The 25,830-nt window shown below is 43.8% G+C and overlaps 1 protein-coding gene across 3 annotated transcripts in view; it reads right to left on the reverse strand.

The window, feature by feature from the left end:
• The window catches only part of NLRC5 (NLR family CARD domain containing 5), a 314,671-nt gene that overhangs the window by 226,760 nt on the left and 62,081 nt on the right, over positions 1-25,830 (reverse strand). For 2 of the 3 annotated variants that reach the window (XM_082270130.1, XM_082270128.1), the window contains exon 1: positions 15,367-15,554. The gene's annotated coding sequence lies outside the window, so the exon portion shown is untranslated. Of the gene's footprint in view, positions 1-15,366; positions 15,555-25,830 lie in introns of those variants that run through there. The other variant, XM_082270129.1, reaches the window with a different exon arrangement.

The raw sequence follows: 25,830 nt of genomic DNA on the forward strand, positions 1-25,830 counted from the left end.
GCAACCAACCAGAATTTATCCTGTACTGGTCTAACTTAAGCTATATGATTTCTGTATGGTTGCTATGCCTTAAAGTGGTTGTAAACCCACTTTAAAGTCTTTTACCTATAGGTAAGCCTATATTAACCACTTAAGCCCCGGAGGATTTGGCTGCTAAAAGACAAGGGGGTTTTTTGTGATTTTTTACTGCGTGACTTTAATGGACAATTGCACGGTCGTGCGACGCTGTACCTAAACGACCTTGACGTCCTTTTTTTCCCACAAACAGAGCTTTCTTTTGGTAGTATTTGATCACCTGTGTGATTTTTTGATCATGCGCTATAAACAAAAAAAGAGCGTCAATTTTGAAAAAATAACAATATTTTTCAAATTTTTTTATATGAAATTCCCCAAAAAAATGTAAAAATCAAAATTTTTAACATTTTCGGCCAATTTGTTTTATGCTACATATGTTTGGTAAAAAAAATCGCAAAAAGCGTATTTTGATTGGTTTGCGCAAAAGTTATCACGTTTACTAACAAAGGGAAAGATTTTTGTCATTTTTGGTGTTTTTTTTTTTTTTTAATGCGTAATGGCGGCGATCTGCGTTTTTTTTGCGGTACTGCGACATTGCGGCGGACAGATCGGACCCTTGACTGACATTTTTGACACTTTTGGGGTTACCAGTGACATTACTGCAGTAATCAGTGCTATACATATGCACTGTTACTGCAAAAATGACACTGGCAGGGAAGGGGTTAACTGTATTGGAGAGAGAGGGGTTAAGTGTGTCCTAGGGGCGTGTTTCTAACTGTAAAGGGACATGGCTATTGGTGTAAAAACAGAGATCAACGGTCCTACATAGTAGAACCGTCTGATCTTAATTTTTACACCAGGGAGAATGACAGGCGGCTTGTTTACATAAGCCGTTCGCCTTTCTCCCTTCACCGGAGCGATCGTGAGTGACCGGCGGACGATCGGGTCCACCGGTCACACGCACTGACTTGTCAGTGAACGAGCCAGGGAGGGCGCGCGCCTCGGCGGGCGCGTGTCCGCCCGCAATTGGCTCACAAGTCAGTGACAGGCGAGTGACGTACCCATACGTCACTCTGCCTGGCCGGGGCTGACCGCCGCAGTATATAGTCGTGCGGCGGTCGGCAACCGGTTAAGGATTACCTATAGGTGCTATAAATATCTCCTAAACTTGCACTGTTTAGAAGATATTTACTTTGCATGCAGCCGATGACGTCATGGGCGCATGTGCTCTGAAGGAGCTGCCACCCGTGCCATTCCTTCAGAGCCCTATGCCGTGAACGGCGGCTCCCGCGCGCATGCGCGGGAGTGATGTAATCGCGCCTCCGGCCAATCAGATGGCCGGAGGAGGCCAACAAGGAAGCAGGACGGCCGAACATGTGGGCCGTCCTGTCATTGAGCGGACGGCACTGCGGGGGCTTCGTTTTTAAGGTAAGTATTTCATAATGAGCTAGTATGCGATGCATACTAGCTCATTATGCCTTTGTCTTTACAGGTTTTTTTTTTCTCATTTGTTTTATGAGGGGTTACTTCCTCTTTAAGTATTAGCACTAGAATAACTCTTTATTGAATGTCATCATCGTAATGAGGTAATATAGCACCGCCCTTAAGATCAACTAAACATTATACAGGAATACATTTGAATCCATAGTCTTCCCTATTGTATTTGTTTTGTGAAATCTTTATTTAAAAGTAGGGTTGAGCGGACACCTAGATGTCCGTGTTCGACGGGTTCGGCCGAACTTTAAAAAAAAGTCCGGGTCCGTGTCCCGGACTTTTACCGAACTTTTCCCGGACACCGAACCCCATTGAAGTCAATGGGGACCCGAACTTTAAGGCACTAAAATGGCTCTAAAACACCAAAGGAAAGGGCTAGAGTGCTGCAAATGGCAGCAAAACGTAATTAAGAGCATGGCAAGTGCTCTGCAAACAAATGTGGATAGGGAAATAACTTAAAACAACAAAAAAAAACAGAAAAATAAAACAATGTTCTTCTTCATCTCTGAAGGACGAGGCCCATATGGAGTAGGAGGGAGGTTGAGGTGGTGGTGGATGTGGCGGTGACATAGGCGTGCGCACAGGGTGTGCTGGGTGTGCCTGGGCACACCCTAATCACCTAGGGCACATAGCATTGCCAGTGAGGAGATGGGAAAGATCTCCCTGGGACCTGCTCTGCTCTATTTCTCCTTGCCTACAGGTACATGGCCCCGATACATTACTCTCCCTGCTGGCAAACACATGCATGTGTATTTCAACTTTGGGGTGCACACCTTAATGCAATAGGCTGCGCACACCTATGGGTGGTGTAGGTGGAAGCGGCGGTGGAGGAGGACCAGGGCCGGATTAACAGCATCATGGGCTTGGTGCTGAGGATTTTGAAGGGCCTTAAGGGCCGTGCCTTGCCATGCACCCAGAGGAGAAAGGGTGCAGCCATGCATGCCTAATTCAACATGGGATGCTGTCTCTGAAGCCCATAAACACATCCATGCATCGCCAACTGTCCCTCCTTGTCCGGCCTTCACGCTGTGTGGGGAGGTTCTGAGGGTGCTGCCTGGGGAAGCGAGCATAGAAGCCAGACTTCTGTGTTTACAAGTGACAGAAGAGCGGTAACAGTGAATATGGCCAACCCGGGGCCTATATAAAAGGTAGGGGCCTGGAGCTGCAGCTCCAATAGCCCCTACATTAATCTGGCCCTGAGGAGGAGGACGAGGTAGCCAACACTGCTTCTTTTCAAAAATTTTAAATGAGGGTACACCCCAAAAGAGTGAGAAAGAGCAAAAATGGAACAATGGGTGGGTAAGGTCGGTATCCATTGCTATTCTGCATAAGGTACGGAAAAGTCCCGTGGGATCCATGCCTGGTTCATTTTAATGAACGTGAGCTTGTCCACATTGTCTCTGGACAGGCGGCTGCGCTTGTCTGTTATAACGCCCCCAGCCGTGCTAAATACCCGTTCAGATAATACACTGGCTGCAGGGCACGCCAGCACCTCCAAGGCGTAAAGGGCAAGCTCAGGCCATGTGCCCAATTTGGAGACCCAGAAGTTGAAGGGGGCAGACCCGTCATTCACTACATGTAGGCGTGTGCACACATACTGCTCCACCATGTTGGTAAAATGCTGCCTCCTGCTAAGACGTTCCATCTGAGCTGCTGGTGCTGCTGTTTGTTGTGGCGTGCTGACAAAGCTTTTCCACATTTCGGCCATGCTAACCCTGCCTTCTGAGGTGCTGGCGGTGCCCTGGTTGCGTTGGCGACCTCCTCCTCCTCCTCCTCTGCCTTGTGCTTCCACTGTGGCCCCGCTGTCAGATGGGAATGCCAGCAGCATGGCGTCTACCAGCGTGCGCTTGTACTCGCGCATCTTGCGATCGCGCTCCAGTGAGTGAATTAAGGACGGTACGTTGTCCTTGTAACGGAGATCCAGCAGCGTGGCCACCCAGTAATCAGCACAAGTTAGAATGTGGGCAACTCGGCGGTCGTTGTGGAGACACTGCAGCATGTAATCGCTCATGTGTGCCAGGCTGCCCAGAGGCGACGAAAGGCTGTCCTCTGTGGGAGGTGTATCGTCCGTGTCCTCTGTATCCCCCCAGCCACGCACCAGTGATGGCCATGAGCTGGCCTGGGTGCCACCCTGCTGTGAACATGGTTCCATCTCCTCCTCCAGCTCCTCCTCCTCCTCATCCTCCTCATCCTCCAGAACTGTGCCCCTGCTGGACAATTGTGTCCCTGGCGTTTGTGTGTGCAGGAACCCACCCTCGGAGCCCCTTGCGAATGACTGCCCTGAAAGCTATTGAAATGTTACCTCTTCATCCTCCTCCTCCTCCTCCTCATCCTGTGCCACATCCTCTTCCATCATCGCCCAAATTGTTTTTTCAAGGAGGCATAGAAGTGGGATAGTTAAGCTGAGAATGGCGTCATTGCCACTGGCCATGTTGGTGGAGTACCCAAAACAGCGCAACAAGGCACAATATATGCAAATGTCAAATATGCAAACTATGCCGCAATTTAATGTTTTTTACACCAAAAGGGTGTGTATTGAATAGCGGAATAGGATAAAAAACTGTGTATCTCACACGTACAAACACAGACTAGGCCCGATTAAATTTTTTCCTACCCTAAAGGGAGGATGAGGAAGAGGAGTATGGAACATGCAGCACCCTCAAATCTTCAGAAGTATGAGATGAACCCCAAAAACTTGGAAAGGTGGATCTCTCTCACACGTACCAACACAGACTATCCCCCAATTTAACTGATCCCCAAAGGTTTTTGATTAAATAGCGGAATAGAAAATATGATCCAAAAAAAGTGTATGTATATCACACGTACACAACCACACTAGGCCCCAATTACTATTGTTTGTACCCCTAAAAGGCTAGATGAGGAGTAGGGGGGGTATGGAACAGGCAGCACCCTCAAACCTTCAGAAGTATGAGATGAACCCCAACAACTTGGAAAGGTGGATCTCTCTCACACGTACCAACACAGACTATCCCCCAATGTAACTGATCCCCAAAGGTTTTTGATTAAATAGCGGAATAGAAAATATGATCCAAAAAAAGTGTATGTATATCACACGTACACAACCACACTAGGCCCCAATTACTATTGTTTGTACCCCTAAAAGGCTAGATGAGGAGTAGGGGGGGTATGGAACAGGCAGCACCCTCAAACCTTCAGAAGTATGAGATGAACCCCAACAACTTGGAAAGGTGGATCTCTCTCACACGTACCAACACAGACTATCCCCCAATTTAACTGATCCCCAAAGGTTTTTGATTAAATAGCGGAATAGAAAATATGATCCAAAAAAAGTGTATGTATATCACACGTACACAACCACACTGGGCCCCAATTACTATTGTTTGTACCCCTAAAAGGCTAGATGAGGAGTAGGGGGAGTATGGAACAGGCAGCACCCTCAAACCTTCAGAAGTATGAGATGAACCCCAACAACTTGGAAAGGTGGATCTCTCTCACACGTACCAACACAGACTATCCCCCAATTTAACTGATCCCCAAAGGTTTTTGATTAAATAGCGGAATAGAAAATATGATCCAAAAAAAGTGTATGTATATCACACGTACACAACCACACTAGGCCCCAATTACTATTGTTTGTACCCCTAAAAGGCTAGATGAGGAGTAGGGGGGGTATGGAACAGGCAGCACCCTCAAACCTTCAGAAGTATGAGATGAACCCCAACAACTTGGAAAGGTGGATCTCTCTCACACGTACCAACACAGACTATCCCCCAATTTAACTGATCCCCAAAGGTTTTTGATTAAATAGCGGAATAGAAAATATGATCCAAAAAAAGTGTATGTATATCACACGTACACAACCACACTAGGCCCCAATTACTATTGTTTGTACCCCTAAAAGGCTAGATGAGGAGTAGGGGGGGTATGGAACAGGCAGCACCCTCAAACCTTCAGAAGTATGAGATGAACCCCAACAACTTGGAAAGGTGGATCTCTCTCACACGTACCAACACAGACTATCCCCCAATTTAACTGATCCCCAAAGGTTTTTGATTAAATAGCGGAATAGAAAATATGATCCAAAAAAAGTGTATGTATATCACACGTACACAACCACACTGGGCCCCAATTACTATTGTTTGTACCCCTAAAAGGCTAGATGAGGAGTAGGGGGAGTATGGAACAGGCAGCACCCTCAAACCTTCAGAAGTATGAGATGAACCCCAACAACTTGGAAAGGTGGATCTCTCTCACACGTACCAACACAGACTATCCCCCAATTTAACTGATCCCCAAAGGTTTTTGATTAAATAGCGGAATAGAAAATATGATCCAAAAAAAGTGTATGTATATCACACGTACACAACCACACTGGGCCCCAATTACTATTGTTTGTACCCCTAAAAGGCTAGATGAGGAGTAGGGGGAGTATGGAACAGGCAGCACCCTCAAACCTTCAGAAGTATGAGATGAACCCCAACAACTTGGAAAGGTGGATCTCTCTCACACGTACCAACACAGACTATCCCCCAATTTAACTGATCCCCAAAGGTTTTTGATTAAATAGCGGAATAGAAAATATGATCCAAAAAAAGTGTATGTATATCACACGTACACAACCACACTAGGCCCCAATTACTATTGTTTGTACCCCTAAAAGGCTAGATGAGGAGTAGGGGGGGTATGGAACAGGCAGCACCCTCAAACCTTCAGAAGTATGAGATGAACCCCAACAACTTGGAAAGGTGGATCTCTCTCACACGTACCAACACAGACTATCCCCCAATTTAACTGATCCCCAAAGGTTTTTGATTAAATAGCGGAATAGAAAATATGATCCAAAAAAAGTGTATGTATATCACACGTACACAACCACACTAGGCCCCAATTACTATTGTTTGTACCCCTAAAAGGCTAGATGAGGAGTAGGGGGGGTATGGAACAGGCAGCACCCTCAAACCTTCAGAAGTATGAGATGAACCCCAACAACTTGGAAAGGTGGATCTCTCTCACACGTACCAACACAGACTATCCCCCAATTTAACTGATCCCCAAAGGTTTTTGATTAAATAGCGGAATAGAAAATATGATCCAAAAAAAGTGTATGTATATCACACGTACACAACCACACTAGGCCCCAATTACTATTGTTTGTACCCCTAAAAGGCTAGGAGTAGGGGGAGTATGGAACAGGCAGCACCCTCAAACCTTCAGAAGTATGAGATGAACCCCAACAACTTGGAAAGGTGGATCTCTCTCACACGTACCAACACAGACTATCCCCCAATTTAACTGATCCCCAAAGGTTTTTGATTAAATAGCGGAATAGAAAATATGATCCAAAAAAAGTGTATGTATATCACACGTACACAACCACACTGGGCCCCAATTACTATTGTTTGTACCCCTAAAAGGCTAGATGAGGAGTAGGGGGAGTATGGAACAGGCAGCACCCTCAAACCTTCAGAAGTATGATTTGAACCCCAACAACTTGGAAAGGTGGATCTCTCTCACACGTACCAACACAGACTATCCCCCAATTTAACTGATCCCCAAAGGTTTTTGATTAAATAGCGGAATAGAAAATATGATCCAAAAAAAGTGTATGTATATCACACGTACACAACCACACTAGGCCCCAATTACTATTGTTTGTACCCCTAAAAGGCTAGGAGTAGGGGGAGTATGGAACAGGCAGCACCCTCAAACCTTCAGAAGTATGAGATGAACCCCAACAACTTGGAAAGGTGGATCTCTCTCACACGTACCAACACAGACTATCCCCCAATTTAACTGATCCCCAAAGGTTTTTGATTAAATAGCGGAATAGAAAATATGATCCAAAAAAAGTGTATGTATATCACACGTACACAACCACACTGGGCCCCAATTACTATTGTTTGTACCCCTAAAAGGCTAGATGAGGAGTAGGGGGAGTATGGAACAGGCAGCACCCTCAAACCTTCAGAAGTATGAGATGAACCCCAACAACTTGGAAAGGTGGATCTCTCTCACACGTACCAACACAGACTATCCCCCAATTTAACTGATCCCCAAAGGTTTTTGATTAAATAGCGGAATAGAAAATATGATCCAAAAAAAGTGTATGTATATCACACGTACACAACCACACTAGGCCCCAATTACTATTGTTTGTACCCCTAAAAGGCTAGATGAGGAGTAGGGGGGGTATGGAACAGGCAGCACCCTCAAACCTTCAGAAGTATGAGATGAACCCCAACAACTTGGAAAGGTGGATCTCTCTCACACGTACCAACACAGACTATCCCCCAATTTAACTGATCCCCAAAGGTTTTTGATTAAATAGCGGAATAGAAAATATGATCCAAAAAAAGTGTATGTATATCACACGTACACAACCACACTAGGCCCCAATTACTATTGTTTGTACCCCTAAAAGGCTAGGAGTAGGGGGAGTATGGAACAGGCAGCACCCTCAAACCTTCAGAAGTATGAGATGAACCCCAACAACTTGGAAAGGTGGATCTCTCTCACACGTACCAACACAGACTATCCCCCAATTTAACTGATCCCCAAAGGTTTTTGATTAAATAGCGGAATAGAAAATATGATCCAAAAAAAGTGTATGTATATCACACGTACACAACCACACTAGGCCCCAATTACTATTGTTTGTACCCCTAAAAGGCTAGATGAGGAGTAGGGGGAGTATGGAACAGGCAGCACCCTCAAATCTTCAGAAGTATGAGATTGTGTTCACTGTACCCCACAAAGATTGAGTTCACTGCACCCCACAATGATTGTGTTCACTGCACCCCACAAAGATTGTGTTCACTGCACCTCACAAAGATTGTGTTCACTGTACCCCCCAAAGATTGTGTTCACTGCACCCCACAAAGATTCTGTTCACTGTACCCCACAAAGATTGTGTTCACTGCACCCTAAAAGGATGTTGTTCACTGCACCCCACAAAGATTGTGTTCACTGCACCCTAAAAGGATGTTGTTCACTGCACCCCAAAAAGATTGTGTTCACTGTACCCCCCCAAAGATTGTGTTCACTGCACCCCACAAAGATTGTGTTCACTGCACCCCAAAAAGATTGTGTTCACTGTACCCCCCAAAGATTGTGTTCACTGCACCCCAAAAAGATTGTGTTCACTGTACCCCCCAAAGATTGTGTTCACTGCACCCCACAAAGATTCTGTTCACTGTACCCCACAAAGATTGTGTTCACTGCACCCCAAAAAGATTGTGTTCACTGTACCCCCCCAAAGATTGTGTTCACTGCACCCCACAAAGTTTCTGTTCACTGCACCCCACAAAGGATTTTGTTCACTGCACCCCAAAAAGATTGTGTTCACTGCACCCCAAAAAGGATTTTGATCACTGCACCCCAAAAAGGATGTTGTTCACTGCACCCCAAAAATGATTTTGTTCACTCCACCCCAAAAAGATTGTGTTCACTGCACCCCACAAAGATTGTGTTCACTGCACCCCAAAAAGATTGTGTTCACTGTACCCCCCAAAGATTGTGTTCACTGCACCCCACAAAGATTCTGTTCACTGCACCCCAAAAAGGATGTTGTTCACTGCACCCCAAAAAGGATGTTGTTCACTCCACCCCAAAAAGATTGTGTTCACTGCACCCCACAAAGATTGTGTTCACTGCACCCCAAAAAGATTGTGTTCACTGCACCCCAAAAATGATTTTGTTCACTGCACCCCAAAAAGGATTTTGTTCACTGCACCCCAAAAAGGATGTTGTTCACTCCACCCCAAAAAGATTGTGTTCACTGCACCCCAAAAAGATTGTGTTCACTGCACCCCACAAAGGATTTTGTTCACTGCACCCCAAAAAGATTGTGTTCACTGCACCCCAAAAAGGATGTTGTTCACTGCACCCCAAAAAGGATTTTGTTCACTGCACCCCAAAAAGATTGTGTTCACTGCACCCCACAAAGGATTTTGTTCACTGCACCCCACAAAGATTGTGTTCACTGCACACCAAAAAGGATTGTGTTCACTGCACCCCAAAAAGATTTTGTTCACTGCACCCCAAAAAGATTGTGTTCACTGCAGCCCAAAAAGATTGTGTTCACTGCAGCCCAAAAAGATTGTGTTCACTGCAGCCCAAAAAGATTGTGTTCACTGCAGCTCACACACAGAAAAATGGATGTGGATCACTGACACCTGCCTATCTCCAATCCCACACCACACAGCAATATCGATTGTAGTTTGTAGAACACAGTTTCCCTAAAATTCAGCAGACTCTGTCCCTAACAGGATTGAGAAGAGATCGTAGATCAGGATTGAGTGCAGATTCACCCCACCCCCCACACAGCAATATCGATTGTAGTTTGTAGAAGACACTGACCCTATAATTCAGCAGACTCTATCCCTAAAATGCCTACAACTCGCCCTGCCTAAACACTCCGACCTGTCCCTCAATTCTATCCGGACACAAATGGTTTTTTCCTGCCTATCTTTCCCTAATCAGCAGCCAGCACATTGATGTGTGCTCTGTCCCTTAGCTAAGCAGCAGAATGACGCTGCTGCGGCGGCTGCCTCGAACTTATAAAGACTTGGTCACATGCTTCAGACGGCCAATCACAGCTACTAAGACATTTGCAGGCATGGCTGGGATGGCTTAAGGCACACCAGTTAAACGATTGTTGATTGGCTGTTGAAAGCCCGCCATGAAAAGAGCGCCAAAGCATGCAAAACCCGGAAATAAAACGACCGAACACGGATTTTTACCCGAACATACAGTAAAGTGTCCGTGTCCGTGTTCGGGTAAAAAAAATCCAATTATTCGGTACGAACACGAATAATACAGTCCGTGTTCGCTCAACACTATTTAAAAGCCGTAAATTGCAAACAGAAAAAAAAGTGTAATACAATACAGTACTGATATCAGCAAAACCATATCGTAAATGGAGAAGGTGTCAGGACACATTTCTGATACAAAGAACTTTATTGAAATCCATACAGTTTAGAGCCCTTTCACACTGAGGTGATTGAAAACTGCCCAAAAAACGCTTTTGCGGTGCTTTTTTGGCACTTTTAAGCCGTTAGCTGTGCACCTTTTTTAAGAACACGTGACTCAAAAAATGCTTCATGATCCATTTTGAGGCACTTTTGAAGTGCTTTTGAGGCGATTTTGAGGTGCTTCCCATTCATTTCATATGAGAGTTTTTGAGGCGCTCCAAACATGCTCCAAAGATGCTGTTTGCAGGATTTTTTCACTGCCCCCCCCCCCCCCCCCAGCGCACCGCCTTAGTGCGAAAACATTCATTGATTGTAATGGGAATAGGTTTTCGTGAGTTTTTCAGGCGTTTTTTTTTTGCGCCAAAGCACTTGAAAAGCGCCTCAGCGTGAAAGGGCTCTTAGCAATATTAACCACTTGCTGACTGCCAGCAGTACATATACTGCGGCAGGTCGGCTCTATTGCACGAAACGATGTACCTGTACGTTATTTCATGCAATAGCCAGCAGGAGAGCGCATGGACCGCCAGGGGAGTGCTGATTGGCAAGAGAGGGAGCCAATCAGCGGGATACATCCGCTGGCCACCCGCGATCTCTCTCCAGAGAGACAAAATGGCGGTCTGCCGATGTAAACAAAACAGTCCGCTGTTCTGCACAGCCAAAGGAAAATTGACCGCACTCAGGAACTGATGAAATAGAAGTGTTATAATTCCTCATAAAAGATGAATACAGACACAGGAATATGCAACAGGTTGACGCGTTTCACGATACAAATGATCGCTTACTTATAACCACACCACAATTAAAACACTTCTATTTCATCAAGTTCCTGAGTGCGGTCAATTTTCCTTTGGCTCTGCCGTATCCGACTCGCACCGGAATGCCTTGCCTCACCTGAGCGGCTTTTCTGTCAGAGATGAACACAGTGTTCATCTTGTGTTCCTGCTATTCAGAAACAGGGATCTCTGTGTTCATCTAGTGAGTCCATCCCCCACACAGTTAGAAAGCACCCCCTAGGGACACACTTAACCCTTTGATCGCCCCTGATGTTAACCCCTTCCCTGCCAGTGTCATTAGTACAATAACAGTGCATATTTTTAGCACTGAATACTGTATTAGTGTCACTGGTCCCCTCAAAAGTGTCAGTAAGGTGTCCAATCTGTCCGCCGCAATGTCGCAGTCCCGCTAAAAATCGCTGATCCTCACCATTACTAGTAAAAAAATAAAATAAATAAAAATGCCATAAATCTATCCCCTAGTTTGTAGACACGATATCTTTTGCGCAAACCAATCAATATACACTTATTGGGATTTTTTTTATCAAAAATATGTAGCAGAATACATATTGGCTGTGTTTTATAGCAGAAAGTAAAAAATATTGTTTTGTTTTTTTTTTTTTCAGAATTGTTGCTTTTTTTTTTTTGTTTAGAGCGTAAAAAATAAAAACTGCAGAGGTGATCAAATACCAATAAAAGAAAGCTCTATTTGTGAGAAAAAGGACATTAACCCCTTCCTTACCGCTGGACGTCATATGACGTCCTGGGCTTTAACCACTTGCCGACCGCTCACTCGAGCTCTACTGCGGCAAAGTGGTTAGTTATCGTCCAGCAACATAGACTTACGTAGCTGGACTCCTCCCCATGTAGGCGGCGCTCGCGCGCCTCCGGAGGCGCGCTCCTGCTGTTTTCAGTCACAGCGGGAGTCGGGCCAGGGGAGGAGCGGCAGCAATCGCCGCTGCTCTTCCACAATCGTCGGGGAATCTAGTTTGGAGATCCGCCCTCTTGTGTAAACAGAGCGGGCGGATCTCCTCAGTGACAAGGAGTGACAGATTGCAGTGTTCAGCGTAGCTGAACATGCGATCTGTCCTTGTGTCACTCAGTCATCTCCCCCCCCCCCACACATTAGTAAGCACCAGGCATACATTAACCCCTCCCTCTCCAATAAAATTAACCCCTTCCCTGCCAGTGTCATATTTACAGTAACAGTACATATATATAGCACTGATTACTGCAGTAATGTCACTGGTACCCCCAAAAGTGTCAAAAATGTCAGTCAAGGGTCCGATCTGTCCCCCGCAATGTCGCAGTCCCGCAAAAAAAAATCGCAGATTGCCGCCATTATGCGTTAAAAAAAAAAACACCAAAAATGACATAAATCTTTCCCTTAGTTAGTAAACGCAATAACTTTTGCGAAAACCAATCAAAATACGCTTATTGTGATTTTTTTTTTACCAAACATAGGTAGCAGTAAACAAATTGGCCAAAGATTTTAAAAAAATTTGATTTTTACATTTTTTTGGGGGGGAACTTCATATAAAAAAATGTTAAAAATATTGTTATTTTTTCAAAATAAACGCTCTTTTTTTGTTTATAGCGCAAAAAGTAAAAATCGCACAGGTGATCAAATACCACCAAAAGAAAGCTCTGTTTGTGGGAAAAAAAAGGACGTAAATTTCGTTTGGGTACGGCGTCGCACGACCGCGCAATTGTCAGTTAAAGTCGCACAGCGCCGAATCGCAAAAAGTGGCCTGGACGTAAGACAGCAAAATCCTCCGGTGGTAAAGTGGTTAAGTGGGCATATCTGAATAATGCCTGCAGTTGCAGTCATCATTCAAAAATATTTTTTTTCCACCGGCGATTCCCTTCACCAAAAGAACAATCATAGGGGCTGTTCAGCCGCTTGATCGTTCTTACAGGCTCTCCGGTGCTTCTACCAGCTCGCCCGTGTGATCGGCGAGCCGGAGAAGGAATTGGCCGCTGGCGGAAGTGTACCATAGAGACTATAAGGACCAGACGGTCCCCGGCAGTCTCTATGACTCTCGGAGGCCCGGGTGTGACGTCATCACGTCACGCCCGGCCTGGCAGTTTTAATACTGCACTGATCTCGAGATTCAGCTGAGGTCTTTTTTTTTTTTTTTTTTTTTTTTTTTTCAGGCTTTCTAGCCTGTAGGAGAGATCTTTTTGACCCCAGATCTTGCCATAAAGAGGACCTGTCATTCACTATTCCTATTACAAGGGATGTTTACATTCCTTGTAACAGAAATATAAAAGTGATAAAAAAAAATAAAAATTAAAGGGAAAGTGTAAAAAAAAATAAAATAAAAATAAAATAAGCAATAACAAATAAAAAATTTAATATAAAGTGCCCCCGTCTCCACGTGCTTGCACGCAGAAGCAAACACATGCGTACGTCACAGCCACATATGTAAATGATGCGCAATCCATACATGTGAGGTATCCGCGCAAACGTTAGAGCAAGAGCAACAATTCTAACCCAAGACCTCCACTGTAACTCTAAACTGGTAACCTGTAACAAATTTTAAAGCGTCGCCTATAGAGGTTTTTAGGTACCGTAGTTTGGCGTCATTCCACGAGTGTGCGCAATTTTTAAGCGTGACATGTTAGGTATCTATTTACTCGGCGTAACATCACCTTTAACATTATACAAAAACATTTGGCTAACTTTAGTGTTTTTTTCTTTAAATTCACAAAACTGTTTTTTTTCCCCAAAAAAAACGTGTTTGAAAAATTTCTGCGCAAATACCGTGTGACATAAAAAGTTGCAATGACCGCCATTTTTTTACCTAGGGTCACTGTTAAAAAAAATATATATCTCTATAAATATATATATATATATATATATATATATATATATATATATATATATATATAATGTTTGGGGGTTCCGAGTAATTTGCTAGCAAAAAAAAAAAAAAAAAAAATATATATATATATATATATATATATATATATATATAGATTTATAGATATATTTTTTTTTTTAACAGAGATCCTAAGTAAAAAAATGGCGGTCATTGCAACTTTTTATGTCACACGATATTTGCGCAGAAATTTTTCAAACACCAAGCCATTTATTGTGATTCGGCACTGTGTTACTTTTACTGATAATTGCACGGTCGTGCGACACTGCACCCACATAAAATTAACCACTTCCATACCGGCAATTTCTGGCACTCCGCTCCTACATGTAAAAATCATATTTTTTTGCTAGCAAATTACTCGGAACCCCCAAACATTATATATACAGTATATATATATAAATATATATATATATAGATATATATATTTTTTTTAACAGAGACCCTAGAGGGAAAAATGGCGGTCATTGCAACTTTTTATGTCACACGGTATTTGCGCAAAAATTTTTTAAACACCAGGCCATTTATTGTGATTCGGCACTGTGTTACTTTTACTAATAATTGCACGGTCGTGCGACACTGCACCCAAATAAAATTAACCACTTCCATACCGGCAATTTCTGGCACTCCGCTCCTACATGTAAAAATCATATTTATATAATGTTTGGGGGTTCCGAGTAATTTGCTAGCAAAAAAAATATGATTTTTACATGTAGGAGCGGAGTGGCAGAAATTGCCGGTATGGAAGTGGCTAATTTTATTTGGGTGCAGTGTCGCACGACCGTGCAATTATCAGTAATAGTAACACAGTGCTGAATCACAATAAATGGCCTGGTCATTAAGGGGTTAAAACCTTCCAGTCCAGAAGTGATTAAACTATTCCGTTTCCTGCAATAGATATCAAACATGTATAACAAGGAATGAAAAGGTAAAAGATGATGTGGTTGGCGGGGAGTTGGGGATTGGGGTAGGGAGAAATAGGCTAAAAAGGCTTTTATTCACACTGATGGTAAGATATATTATCCTGTGCGGCCCTTGAAAGGTCACATTTCAGGCCCCAAATAATGCATATATATATATATACATATATACATATGCAAATATATATGGGACTTTGCGTGCACATGTAAGATACTTTGTCAGAATTTTTGTGATGAGAACAGTTGAAAACAGCTCCAACTGCCTATGCTAAAATCCTATGCATTAAAGTAATTGTACAGAAGCGATTGCACAAAATGAACTACTTACCGTTAAAATTTCCGTTTTTTGCGAGATCTGCGAAGCATGTCTTTATCTTCCCAAGCGTGCCTACCTTAGATACAAAAAAGAAAGTAAATAGCATGTGGAAAACCCCTTTTGGAGGGTAGGGGCGTGATCTTCTGCAATAAGGAATGGCAGAGTAAAAGTGACAGGTGGCAATAAATAATCCATAAATGGTAAAAATAAGACAAAATCCCCCTTTTTACAACCAAATATCTTCAAGCAGGTAACAACGGCTAGTGTAGAGACGAAGCTCCCATGAATGCAATAAGCTGAATGTGTATAAGCAGACAACTGTAGACTGTATAAATCATTTTCAGTTTCACTTTACTCTAAATGGGCATGTATGAACAATGATAGACATTAATTCATTGTGCAATCTTCTAATAACATGTGGCAACAGTGGTGAGTTTATCACATAGTTAAAAGTAGGAGATTTAGATTTAAAAAAGTATCACGGGAAAATAAGAGGCGCTTACATAATGTAATATAATATGGGCATCCCCTAGCTTTTGATTTAGCATAGCTGTCAACTGTCCTTTATTGTCAGGGAAACTCCCAGAAATTCACGATTAGCCGCATCTGAAATTTTCTCTGGAAATGTTCATTTTCTTGATTAGGTTGTTTATCAAGAGTCGCACATAAACCACAAATGTATAATTTTAAGTCCTGGTTCACACATATGCGACACGGAAACCCTGCAAATCCACTGGAAAGGGGGCACAGATTTAGGGCCCACGCACATGGGACAGTGGATCCCAAGAAATACATTTAGTATATACAGTAAACCCCCGCTCCATCGCGGTTCAGTTTTTGCGGTCCCGGTATATTGCATTTTTTTTTGTAATGTTATTTTACTATATAAATCATTCAAAATGAAATATTTTTGTGTTTTCCATAGCTCTTGCTATGTCTCAGTATCTTTTATGTGTTTAAATCAGTTTCTATTGTTTTAAAAGTGTGTTTAAAGACCTTAAAATGCTTTTACACGTACAGTGACAGTAAAAAAAAACATGCCTACAATGCATTTTAATAGGGTTTTTCTATTTCGCGGATTTTCACTTTTCGCGGCTGAGTCCGGAACGTAACCCCCCCAATGGAGGGGGGTTTACTGTATTCTAAAAAATAAAAAAAAATCTGTGCATATTTTACTTGAGGTAAATGAAGTTGTTGCCCCTTTAAGAAGATAACGTGTATCTGTTTTTGGTAAAAAAAAAAAATCCCAAAAGGTGTATTTTAATTGGTTTGCACAAAAGTTATAGCATTTACAAACTACAGATAGATTGTAGGAATTTTTATGTATTTTTTTGTTTTTATTAGTAATGGCGGCGATCAGCGATTTTTAGCGGGACTGTGACTGTGACAGATCGGGCCCCTAACTGACATTTCTGACCCTTTTTGGGGACCAGTGACACTAATACAGTAATCAGTGATAAATAATATGCACTGTTACTGTATAAATTACACTGGCATGGAAGGGGTTAACACTGGGGGTGATCAAAGGGGTTAATGTTTACCAAAATATGCTTACTGACTGTGTGGGGAGGTTCTATGACAGGCACAGAGAGATAGGGGTATCAGCTTAGCTGAAACTCCTGATCTCTCCCTGCCTGTGTCACAGGAGACTCGCCTGCATTGTTTACATGAGCAGTCGGGTCTTCTGTCAGTTTCACTGATGATCGTGGGAGGCCGGCGGCAATCGCCGCCGCTCCTCCCGTGGCTCGCCTCCCGCTGTGTCTAAACACAGCAGGAGCGCGGCTCCCTCGGCGCGCGCACGCCGCCGAGGCCTCGTGCACGAAATAATGTAGTACTACGTGATTTTGCGCAGCCGAGCCGCCCTGCCGCAGTAATACTATGGTGGGCGGTCGGCAAGAGGATATTATAAAAAAGAAAAATTAAATAAATAAATAAGATTTTGTGCATATTTTACTTGAGGTAAAATAGGTCATTGCCCCTTTAAGAAGATAACGTATAGTTATGGCGGGAAGGCTAGGACAGTATACGTGCCTTTCCAGAAGCTTCTGGGCTCTCCTATAAAAGGGGGAGTTCAGTCAGAGGGTCTTCACAGCTGACTGAACCATTGGCGAGCTCCCCTCCCTCCCACCCTGTCGCAGGCACTTTTATGGGGTTTGTCACCCTTGATGCAAGGGGGGGGGACTTTTGTTTATAATGACTTTTAATTATATTTTGCTTGAGTCCTTTGACTAAGCTATATATGCTATTCATTTATTTAATTATTTATTTATTTGATGTTTTTCTGGATTTAATGAATTTTATTTATTTATATTAAACCAATAAAGTGCCGCGGCCATTTCTTCGCCATTAATATTTGTCTGAGTCTCTTTTATTTGTAGATTATATCGATTTATTGTTTTGAATGGAAAAATGCATTCTTCTGTCCCATGCAGGTTCCCGCATCGCACTCAACTCGCAGGCAGTTCACACTGCCATATGCCAATCGCTGGGGGTGTCAATACAAAGTTAACGGCACCCTCAGATCTGTTCACATATCGCAGTGCGAACTGTCAGTTCGGACATGAATCAGATTGCATAGGTGTCAACACCCATGCGATCCGATTCTGGTGCGGACCCAAAAAAGGGTCCTGTGTGAGTTTGGTCCGAATGCGATGCGAATTTAGCCATACAATCTGTATGGCGGAATTTGCATCACACAGACATCGCATGAGATTTGCAGAGCAGTGCGCTCCGAATCACATGCGATGTCTGTCATCGCCTATGTGTGAACCGGCTATAGCTGAACTCCAGGATAAGCAAATACTATTTAAATACAAGAGGCATGTGTATTATTACTTAAAGTGATACTAAATGCCAATTGGTTTTGGTTTAAAAAAAAGTGAATTACCCCTCCTCCCAGTACAAATCCTCCCCCCTGCTGAAATCCCCCTCTCAGCACAAATCTTTGTCCCCACATCCTCCAAATCCCCCCAGCTCAAATGTCCCCCCCCCCCAACTAAAAACATAAATAAAAAACATACCCCTCCTAGCACAAATCATGTACCCTTCAAATCCCCCCTCCTAGCACATATCTTCTACCCCCATCCCACCTCCCAACACAAATCCCCCTAAATCACCACTCTTAGCAACTCCCCCCCCCCCAATGTCCCCTCCTAGAACAATACTTACCTCCTGTCAACCCCCCAAATTCCCCCTTCCAATACAAATCCCCTGCCCCCAATCTTCTTATGGCGCCTCCCCCACCTCACAGTGCCCCACCACCTAAAGAAAAAAAGTGAGAGGAGCAGTGCTGCAGCACGGGTTTGGGGATGAGGGTTGTTGGGACAGATAGTAGGGCATTTTGCACCCTATAGCAAAGGATGCATTAAAGCGGTAGTAAACCGCTCCAAAAAAAAGAAAAAAATGGGCCCTGGGCAGTTTGAGTCATAATGTGCTATTATGCACCACAACTAAGCCCTCCAGTGGTGTGATGTCACCGCTGTAGGGGCTACCATCTTTATCAGGTCTTCGTTCCGGGTTCGTGGGTATGTAGGGCCAAGCCGCTAGGATCTCATTAACGGACGTGCGTGGGTAAGTCGCTGTTTACGGCATTAAGCTCTGAAAAAAAGGCACGGGTATGCCATTCCTTCAGACCACATGCGCCAGTGTACGTTTAGGAGATATTTACATACTTGCCAACTGTCCTGTTTTTTTCAGGGACAGTCCCAGCAAATAGGAGCCTGTCCCAGGTAATTTACATTGTCCCTGGAAGCGCCCGTTTATCGGGCTGCACGTAAATGTTACGCAGAAGTAGTGCAGCTGAATGGCAGAATTATTCCAACTCTGCTACTTTGGCCTTAGGTTTGAAATTCCCTTTTTAATTTCCTGTAATTCTCTCTATATAAGTAGGCAAAAATAATTATGCAGAGTGGGTGGAGCTTCAGGGAAGTTGGTGTGGTAAGTAATTGATAGCTGTGCTGCAAAGTGTCCCTGGAAAATGTTTTCAAATGTTGGCAACTGTGTATTTACTGTACCTATAGGTAAGCCTAGGGACTTTACTCCTACTTTAAAGCACCCCCTGCATCTCCTGCACCATGCCCGCAGCCCCTGCACCATGCCCGCAGCCACTGCACCATGCCTGCAGTCCCTGTACCATGCCTGCGGCCCCTGCATATCCTGCACCATGCCCGCAGCCCCTGTATCTCCTGCACCGTGCCAGCAGCCCCTGCATCATGTTCACAGCCTCTGCATCTCCTGCACCATGCCCACGGCCTCTGCATCTCCTGCACCATGCCCGCGGCCCCTGCATCTCCTGCACCATGCCCACAGCCCCTGCATCTCTGAATTGTGGGGTGTGGTATAAAAGCCAGAAGCACATGTGCTCGGGGTCTTTGGCTGGTGAGCAGAGTCTCAAGGGGAGGGTGACGGCTGTCTCCTCCTCTGCAGTGGTGGCATGTGGTAACAGGTAGTCGGCCCGGTGAACCAGAAGGAAGGAGCTGAACCCAGAGGTCCAGGAGAACTAACTAGAGGGGTTGAGACACTGGAGAACCTGGAAAAACCGTATCGTGACTACAGGGGATCGTGACTGAGGGCCTGACCTGTGAGGGGCCACCCCCAGGGTAGAGTAGTCAGAGGACGGGTGTCAGCTGGTGGAATGCTAGGCGAGTACCCTGAAGATAGTGTCTCAATAAAATTTCATGACAGAGACTTTACCTTAAATTCATCTAGTGGCAAAGTGAATCTGCGGCTTTGCTGCATCTTCAGATAAGAGCCCTTATCAACTGTGAATAGTTCATGTCTGGAGTATCCCACTCTATCCCTTCTCCCACCCCCATTTAAAATAAAACAACAAAAAAACAACCACAACCCCTAGACTGATCATTGACTGAGCCGAGAAGTAAAGTGTTAAGTTTGTGCATGCGGTTGCTAACGGTAAACCAGAGGGACCCAAAAAGGTGAAGAATTCAGAAATCCTCAAGGGGGCAGTGCCACACTATAGTTCTACTTTAAGCTCTTTCTTCTGGTGCCAGGATCTCAGAGCTGCATGATTTTTGCATGAGGCCTGCATGCTTTTGATGCAGAGACATTAAGAACAACTGTGGCTTCAAGCAGCTATAAAAGTGGATAGACAGTTGTAAATACCCTGGGTCCTTCCTTATTCTAATGTGGAATCTCCATTATAATAAATTAGTGAAGATATGCATTCTCACGTGGTGCTCCTTTTGTGGCTAATAGTTTGTCTAGCTCCATCGTGTTTTGAATCTGGTTTTAGATTATAGGCAGTCTATAAATATGGGATCTAGAAGTGTCATATCTTAGCCCAGTTATGCATAACCTGTTTTTCTGGTTGTATCAGTTGTGGGTATTTTTAACGGATTCATGACCAATTTTCCCATACATGTGTAATAATATCTTTCACCCACAGGTGGTTCAGTGAACTTTTGATTTTGTGTATTTAAAGATGGCTGCCGCATATCCAATTAACCTCTTGCCGACCGCCGCACGACTATTTACGTCGGCAGTCAGCCCCTCACAGGCAAAGCGACATAGTACTACGTCGCTAGCCTGTGAGGCTCTAGGGGGCGAGCGCGCGCCACTGGAGGCGCGCTCCCACTCCCGCTCGTTCACTGACCCCCCTGCGCATGTGAGCGGCGGACCCGATGTCTGCCGCTCACTTGCGATCGTCCGGTACAGCGGGAGAAAGGCACGCGGCTAATGTAAATAAAGCCGCCTGTCATTCTCCCCTGTGTAAGTGCAGAGATCATACGGTCCTGCTATGCAGGATCATATTTCTCTGCAGTTACACACACAGCCACATCCAATAACAGTAAGAATCACGCCCCTAGGGACACACTTAACCCCTCCTTCTCAAATAAAGTTAACCCCTTCCCTGCCAGTGTCATTTTTACAGTAACAGTGCATATGTATAGCACTAATTACTGTAGTAATGTCACTGGTACCCCCAAAAGTGTCAAAAATGTCAGTCAAGGGTCCGATCTGTCTGCCGCAATGTCGCAGTCCCGCAAAAAAAACACAGATTGCCGCCATTACTCGTTAAAAAAAAACAACAAAAATGACAAAAATCTTTCCCTTAGTTAGTAAACGCAATAACCTTTGCGCAAACCAATCAAAATACGCTTTTTGCGATTTTTTTTTTACCAAACATATGTAGCAGAAAACAAATTGGCCTAAAATGTTAAAAAATTTAGATTTTTACATTTTTTTGGGGAATTTCATATAAAAAATGTGAAAAATATTGTTATTTTTGCAAAGTTGTCGCTCTTTTTTTGTTTATAGCACATGATCAAAAAAATCGCACAGGTGATCAAATACCACCAAAAGAAAGCTCTGTTTGTGGGAAAAAAAGGACGTCAATTTAATTTGGGTACAGCGTTGCACGACCGCGCAATTGTCCGTTAAAGTCATGCAGTGCCGAATCGCAAAATAGTCCCTTGTCAGGGCTTAAGTGGTTAACCATGTAGTTGTGGGGGGGGGGGGAGTGCAACCATGTGTTGATGACCTCACTCACAAAAAGACCTGTGAGTGGTCAAGAGGAATGATTACATCCTGTGGGTGGTCTCTGGTATACAGGACTATAAAAGAGTCCATAGCATGAGAAATAGGCTGTTTTTTGGAGCTGTGGAAAGACCAAGCATGCAGCCAGGATTTCTTATTGTCCTGTTCCTCCAGCTATCCAGTGTAAGCTGTTGACATTCAACTAACAGAGCTAAGTATTATTTGATATTTTGGGAAATTGGGAATAGGAGTGTATGTTTAAGTCGTGGTATTTTGTGTAATGTTTATGGTACATTTTTTGTGTAATAAGCTTTATGTATTTTGATGTACAGTAAAGTTTTGTTTTATGCTTTTTATCAAAACTGCTCTTGGTGTGTCTGTTCATTTTAAAAATTCACTATATATTTCAGTGGCTGTCCAGTATACCTTCATTACAAATTTTGTTGTTCCCACCTTTGTTACAACTGGCGTAGTCGGCAAGATACTGCATGGTCACTAAATATAGAATATTTGGATGAAATATTGTGTTATAGAGGGTGTATGAGTATTATTCATTGAATTGCTGCTAGAGTCAGCAGTTTAGTAAATAAGCCGTTAGCACAGTCACTTTGAGCCAGGAAAATACATAAAGATTGTGATTGTTGTTTTTGCATTTGTGTTCCCCCTGAGAGTAGAGAGGCATACTCTGTTTTAAAAAAGCAATAGAGCGGGAGGGAAGGAATCAGCTTCTAAGTATGGAGCGATTCCAACATGGGTCTGTTCTGGGTACTGGAAACCCATTGCAGAGGAACTGATTAAATATGTTGCTCCAATCTATCCAGACCTAGGTACTAAACTTGGTACGCAGGTTTTGCTTATATATTTGAGTGTATATTCTAAGAAGGAGCAAAAAGCTGCTGCCACTACTGGGTGGTTAGTCATGCAGGCCCTTTGCCGCGAGGTGCAGAAGAATGAAGAGCTTGAGAAGAAGTTCCAGGAAGTGAAAGATATGTTGGTTATGACTAAAGAATGTATGCAAACTAATGCAAGTCGAGTAGAGGAAATGTGTAGAAGTGAGAGCGATGATTGCAGATCCTACATGGAATACTGTAGACACGCTCCAGTCTTCAGATGATGAGTATGTGTCCTATTCTGATGATAGTGATGATCTGGATGAGTGTCAGGCACGTCCAAAAATCACACAACAGAGAAAAAGGAAAATAAATTGTGAGCATGGTGTAGAGAATAGTTTGCGGGATGCTGCTCGTGATGAAGTAAATAAAGTGGTAAAGGGGTATACACAAACTGAGCTCAAGGAACAGCTTGCAGTGGTGACCGAGTGTTTGGAAGACAGTGCAAGCAAGGTGAATGATTTAGGAATTAGGGCATTTAAAGTTAAACCTTCAGTGGCTTTGAAGTGTGTTCAAACCTCTGTAGGCAGAGCTGAAGATTTGAATGAGCGGTGTGCAGCCCTCATAAACATCCTTAATGATGCCCTAACAAAGGACAAAGGCCCTAAGCTTGTAAGCAAAAGTAGGACATGTGGCACTGTTACTTCCCATATGTGGGATCAGCTATGGCCAAATTGAGTCAGATACAAGGAAGATAAGGCCTATGGTCTCCAGGAGACACATATGGACTGATTTACTTAGCGCTAGAGAGGAAATAGATAGGATTCCTACTAGGGATAGACCGATATGGTTTTTTCAGGGCCGATACCGATACCAATATTTTGGTAACAACGTATCGGTATCGGCCAATATGGGCTGATATTTTGTACATTTAAAGTTTTGAAAAATAAAGACAATTTTTGACACAAATCTGGTACTGAACATGTTCATTTTAGTTTAATGCTTAATGGCTGGCTTGCTGGCACCCTTGTGGTGGGTGACTAGCATCCTGTGGTGGGTGGGTGGCTGGCTGACTGGCACCCTATGGTGGCTGGCTGGCACCCTGTGGTTGGTGGCTGGCTGGCACCCTGTGGTGGGTGGCTGGCTGGCTACCTGTGGTGGGTGGCTGGCTGGCTGGCACCCTGTGGTGGGTGGGTGGCTGGCACAGGGGCTGTGGGTGGCTGGCTAGTACAGGGCCTGTGGGTGGCTGGTACAGGGCCTGTGGGTGGCTGGCTGTATGGCACTCTGTCTGTGGGTGGCTGGCTGTCTGGCACCCTGTTGTGGGTGGCTGTCTGGCACAGGGCCTGTGGGTGACTGGCTGGCTGGCACAGGGCCTGTGGGTGGCTGGCTGGCACAGGGCCTATGGGTGGCTGACAGTGGGCATTCTACAACAGTTTTGCAGTTTACAAATGGGCAGATTGAGAAATGTGAGCAGTGAGATATGTTTTTTGGTACAGGTGGAAGGAACATATAATCTGCTCTGTCTCCTACTCTTTTAAGGTACTGAGCATCGAGAGGTGGAGCAGGCAGAGCAGATGACCAAGCCAGATAGGATGAGGCAGACCAGAAGATCGGATAAGAGCCCGAGGAAGATGCGGATGATTTCCTGATGCTGGCTGAATTGGAGTAGACTTTCATCTGAGCATTTCCTTATGACCATGAGGACAAGGAAGGGGGACATGGGACTCTACTCATCTGGAATGTTCGCTATTGAGAATTCTTTAAAATCAAGAGGTGGAATTTGTTGCTATAGATATTTGATGATTTTATAGCAAATGCTTTTGTAAGATTCTGTGTTAGGAAGCTAGCCCCCCCCCCCCCCCCCCACTTGCCATTGATATGCAAATAAACCAGTCCAATTGGTTTAGGAGCTAAACAGGGGAACAAGAAGTATGGGGAAGTAGTGTTTTTGAAACAAGCATGTGTTCAGACAAAGGAGAGTTGTTTATAGAACACAAAAGGAACAACATGTTTGCTTTAGATTTGATCTGAGGATTTTGGAGAAAGCAGTCTATCTCCATAATAAGAAGTTGAGAAACTGTTTAGGATTATTATTGCATACACATTGTGCATGCTTAAGATAATTAGCTTGTGCATGTTGTAGGCATATTTTTGTAACTATGAATTGTGTGATGTGCGTGATGTATAAAGGGAAAAAAGCATTGAGGAAAGCTAGGCCCCTACGAGAAGAAGAAATCTATGAATTGTAATTATTGCCTATGTATGGGATCAACAGGTGGATTGTATCAGTTGTGGGTATTTTTAACTGATTCATGACAAATGTTCCCATACATGTGTAATATTATCTCTCACCCACAGGTGGCTTAGTGAACTTTTGATCCCATGTATTTAAAGATGGCTGCCGCATATCCAATTGACCATGTGGTTGTGGGGGGGGGGAGTGCAACCATGTGTTGATGTCCTTACTCACAAAATGACCTGTGAGTGGTCAAGAGGAATGATTACATCCTGTGGGTGGTCTCTGGTATACAGGACTGTAAAAACAGTCCATAGCATGATGAATAGGCTGTTTTTTAAGCTGAGGAAAGATCACGCATGCAGCCAGGATTTCTTATTTTCAAAGATATGTTCCTCCAGCTATCCAGTGTAAGCTATTGACATTCAACTACCAGAGCTAAGTATTATTTGATATTTTGGGATATTGGGAATAGGAGTGTATGTTTCAGTTGTGGTGTTTTGTTTATGGTAACCTTTATGTGTAAGAACTTTATGTATTTTGATGTCCAGTAAAGTATTGTTTTATGCTTTTTATCAAAATTGCTCTTGGTGTGTCTGTTCATTATAAATACTCACTATATATTTCAGTGGCTGTCTAGTATACCTTCATTATAAATGTTGTTGTTTGTTACACTGGTAGTGGTTTGTCTGTTTAGAACAGGGGTAGGCTACCCTAAAGAGGTGGAGATCTACCTGACCACAGTATGTAACACACAGTACTGGGGTCAAGAACAAGTACCGCAAAATGCAGGGGCAAGTAGTATGTATCGCAGTGTTCAGAGGTTGGTAATAAATAAGGCAGAATGCCAGGGTCAGTAGTATGTAAAGAAAAGTTTAGAGGTCTGTAGTATGTAACGCAGGGTGCAGTGGGTTT

This window comes from Pelophylax lessonae, assembly GCF_965119305.1.
Source record: "Pelophylax lessonae genome assembly, chromosome: 10".
In the NCBI taxonomy this organism is placed as follows: Eukaryota; Metazoa; Chordata; class Amphibia; order Anura; family Ranidae; genus Pelophylax; species Pelophylax lessonae.